The sequence below is a fragment of the Peromyscus eremicus genome, chromosome 5 (genome assembly GCF_949786415.1).
Source record: "Peromyscus eremicus chromosome 5, PerEre_H2_v1, whole genome shotgun sequence".
Taxonomy (NCBI): domain Eukaryota; kingdom Metazoa; phylum Chordata; class Mammalia; order Rodentia; family Cricetidae; genus Peromyscus; species Peromyscus eremicus.
In genome coordinates this window covers 61,947,432-61,952,028 of record NC_081420.1, presented here as the reverse complement: position 1 = coordinate 61,952,028, position 4,597 = coordinate 61,947,432, and the positions used below count along the sequence as shown (strand labels likewise).

Below are 4,597 nucleotides of genomic sequence, written 5' to 3'. Positions count from 1 at the left end.
CAATTCCCAATAACCACATGGTGGCTCACAACCATCTGTAATTAGATCTGGTGCCCTCCTCTGGCCTGCAGGCATACATGCAAGCAGAACACTGTATACATAATAAATAAAATTTTTAAAAAGTTTTTAGAAAGAAGAATATGCAATTCTCAGGGCTTAACTAAGAGATCTGCAGCCAGTAACATGGATTATTATGGTGGTTGGAAAGAGAATGACTTCCTGTAGACTTATATATTTGAATATTTGGTTCCCAGTAACTCTTAGGACTGTTTAGGAATGATTAGGAGGTGTGGACTTGATGGAGGAGATGTGTCACTGGGGGGTGGGTTTGGAGGTTTCAAAACCCCATGCCAGACCCCACTCCACCTGTCTTTTCCTTGTGGATCAGATAGATGTGAGCTCCCAGCTACTGCTCCAGCACCATGCCTGCCTGCCTGCCTGCTGCCATGCTCTCCACCATGATGGTCATAGATTCACCCTTTGAATCTGTAAACAAGCCCTCAATTAAGTGCTTTGTCTATTTTTTTGTTTCCTTGGTCATGGTGTCTCTTTACAGAATAGGAAAGTAATTAGACCTCACTGAACCATCTCTCCAGCCTCCACAGTTTCTTTTTTAATAATTAGAATTTTTTTAGAAACATTTGTATCGAGGCAGGGTCTCACTTTGTAGCTCAGCCTGGCCTTGAACTTTCAGTCTTCCAGCCTGGTCCTCCCGAGTGCAGAGGTTATAGGCATGCACCATGCCTGGCAGTCCTAATGTTAGTTTATAAAGATGTCAACTCTATAAAGGAAGATGCACTCAGAGAGTGAGCCTTTGTTACGGACTCCTCTGCAGCTGTATCACTTTGCACTCCTGCTGGCAAGGAAAGGGGTGTCTTTTCCCTCACAGCCTTGTCAGGTATGGAGCCAAAGGTGGACTTCTATTTAACTATTAGTTAATTTGTGTATGTGTAGCCAATATCATATGTGAGAAAATATATTCCCATGTACTTTTTTCTTTTGTATGTACTTTGAGGGGTGCACATTTCTGAAAGTACTGAAATATCAGAACAATGAATGCAGTGAGTGGATCAAGCTCTTATTCTATCTCCCAGCTGGAAAAACCCACCAAATAAATACACTGTTCTCAGATAGAGGAATTTGAGATATCAAACTGATACAAACAGATACTACACTTGATCTTAGTCAGAAGGTTGATAAAGAATTCAGCATATGTTTTTTGTTTTTATTATTATTTGATGTGGGATGTCTTTCTATATGCTGTGAACATGTGTTGCTCCCATTGGTTAATCAATAAAGCTGCTTTGGCCTATGGCAAGGCAGGAAAAGAGCCAGGTGGGAAATCCAAGCAGAGATACCTGGAGAAGAAGGGTGGAGCCAGAGACAGATACCATCCAGCCACCTAAGGAGCAAGATACCAGCAGACCAGTAATGCCACAGACACATGGCAATATATAGATTAATAGAAATGGGTTAATTTAAGTTGTAAGAGCTAGTTAGTAATAAGCCTGAACAATAGGCCAGACAGTTTGTAATTAATATCAAGCCTCTGATTGATTATTTACAAGCAGCCAAGGGATGGAGTGGAACAGAGAAAAGCCTCTGGCTACAATTATTAATATACTATTACTATTATCTTAAGGCAAGGTCTTACTGGGTAGCCAAAGCTGGCTTTGAACTTAGTGTCTTCTTTCTTTTTTTTTTTTTTTTTTTTTTTTTTTTTTTTTTTTTTGGTTTTTCAAGGCAGGGTTTCTCTGTGTAGCTTTGCGCCTTTCCTGGAACTCACTTGGTAGCCCAGGCTAGCCTTGAACTCACAGAGATCCACCTGGCTCTGCCTCCTGCTCTGCCTCCCGAGTGCATCTTCTTATCTCTAGATCCTGAGTGCTGCGATTTTAGGTGTGTGTCACTCTGTTTCCTTCAGTGTTTTTCTAATTCACATTTTTTACTATGAAGAGAAAGGTTTGCTATTCTTCAAAATCTATACTATACTTTCTGATAGACTGTGCCTTAGGCTAAGACCTCAGTCTAAGAGGAAGGAAGCAATTCCAGAGACAGTTAAAAGGAATCAAGCAAATTTCATCCACACAAAATCAAAATAAACCCAGTTGGTCCTAATGCACCCACATTAAATCTAAACAAGTTTTTGCTGCTGTTAGCACAGTGCCTGTGGCAATGATAAAGGGCTTTAACTGAGAGCAAAGCATGGAAGGAAGAGTTTATTTGGGATTAGGGTTTAGAGCCTCTGGTGGAGAACCATGGCAGCAAGTGGCAGACAGGGTAGCGGAAGCAGCAAGTCATGAGATCACATCCTCCCCCATGAGCAGGAAATGGAATGAGCTGGAAATGGGGCAAGGCTATGAACTTTAAAGCCCCACCCCCAGTTACATGATGCACTTCTCCCAGGAAGACCACACCACCTTCCCATACAGTGCTACAAACTGGGGCCCGAGGGTTGTGTTCAAATACACAAGCCTACCGGGGTGGGCATGCTCATTCAAAGTGCCACAGCACCGAAAACCGCTCCCCAAGGAAGAGACACAAAAGGAGTAGAGGGAAGTTTGTAGCAGTACATGCTTGTATGAGAATATCCAGAATATATAATGGACTCTGAAAATCAGCAAGAAAAAGAAAGTAAAATACCAGGACTCTGAAAATCAGCAAGAAAAAGAAAGTAAAATACCAGGAAAAGACTTGAACTAATATTTTTACATAAGAAAAAAAAACTGAAGGACCCAAACAACCTAAGTAAAAATGTTCAATATCTTTAGGAATTGGGAAAATACAACCTTGATATTTGATACATAATGATGTATAAGTACACAAGCAGTAGTCTAGCAAAAGTTTAAAGTATATACAAGCATCCCTTATATATTGGAGCCCACTCTAGCAGCACACATGGAAAAGAATGTTCAGAGATACAAACTGGAAGTAAACCAAAACTCCTATGTACTGTAGACTAGACAAATATGTTATCATATAGTTACTGGTAAACTGACAAGATGTTCAACCCCAGAGAGAAGAGCTCTAATTCATAGCACCTGCCAATTTCCATGGTGTAAATACTCCCTTCAGGGCCAAATTCAAGCTCCCAACATTCTATCAATCAGCTTATAGAACCCATGAACACTTAACCATCCGTTCTCAATCTGGGCAAGCTGGTTCCAGTACATTCCTGGGAACATTCCCAAGTTTTAATACTTTTCAGCAATGAAGGTGAATCCACCCCAGCTACAGGCAACAGTGTGGATAAATCTCATGGACGTTATGTTGCACAAAACACAGAAATAGCCAAAGAAGTCCCAGAGCATGATTTCATTAGTATAGAATCCAAAATGGATCCATTTAAACCAGAACGTGCTTACTTGTGTGGTACAGAGGTAAGCATTAGAAAGGGTAAGTGTAGCCTTTCTACACTTACTAAAGGCGCACCCTTTAGTCCCAGCACTCGGGAGGCAGAGGCAGGCCGATGTCTGTGAGTTTGAGTCCAGCCTGGTCTACAGAGTAAGATCCAGGACAGGCACCAAAACTACACTGAGAAACCCTGTCTCGAAAAACCAAAAGAAAAAAGAAAAGAAAAGAAAAGAAAAAGGGTGTGTCCTAAATATGAGGACAGTGGCTGACTCTGACGAGGAGAGGGATCCAAAATGGTAAAAGATGTGGTGGCTTCCCTGCAGGTCATGTTCTGTTTCTTGACCTGGGTGGTGTTATGTGGTGTGTTTTTAATGTATTCTTTCATGTGTTCTTTCTGCATGTATTAAATCAGTGGTGTGTTGCATTCTGTCAAAATGGGCTCATACCAAGTCATAAGAACCCATTGTGCTCGTCTATTCCCAGCTCTGCCTCTGTGACGTTCTGTCCAGTGCTTGACACCAGCCAGATGTGGCACATTTACAGCCGAGAAACTGACAAACACACATGGCAGAGGATTATTATTATTTCTCCTGAAGAATGAGTGTATTAGCCCACCACTAACAACACATTTGAAATAACCACATGATTTACAACATTGGCATGTTGAAGTTGTTTTTTTTTTTTTTCCAGGATAAATGCCCACAAAAGTTTCAAGACAAAACCAAATAAACAAAACAAAGCAAAATGCCAACAGCTAAACATAAAAGATGCCTTTAATAATAAAGAAAAATGGGATATCAGTTGTGAAAGACAACTTGCTGTAGGAAATGTGGAGTGTTTGATGTTCTCCACTGATATATAATGAAAACCACCGAACTGATGCTAACATGGAGGACCCTATCTAGTCATTCCCATTTACAGTTCTTGATGAACACTTGACAAAGATGGAGAGGACCCGAAGCCTTGCTGTCTGACATTCCACTTGACTCTCTCATCACTGTCCACTCAAGAGGTTCTGCTGCCTCCTCCTTGGCCGTGGGCTGAGCAGCTAGCCTGTAGTCATTACCTGTCACAACTTGTGTCCCCGTGGAAAGAACTGAATCTCAATCTGCACATTTACATGGATTTATGTTCTCCAATGTGTGACTGTAAGCTATGGCGTCACTTTGGTTCATTTCTGCTTTCCTGGTGGTAAGCAGTTTTGGTTTTTGTTTGTTTGTTTGTTTGTTTGATTGGTTGGTTTTGG

General features: G+C 41.2%; 1 non-coding gene across 1 annotated transcript; it reads right to left on the bottom strand.

Annotated features, from left to right (window-relative positions):
* Window positions 1–1,012: 1,012 nt before the first annotated feature.
* Window positions 1,013–1,205, bottom strand: LOC131912162 (U2 spliceosomal RNA). Its single transcript, XR_009379567.1, has one exon. It is a non-coding gene; the product is annotated as a U2 spliceosomal RNA (small nuclear RNA).
* Between the last annotated feature and the right edge of the window lie 3,392 nt (window positions 1,206–4,597).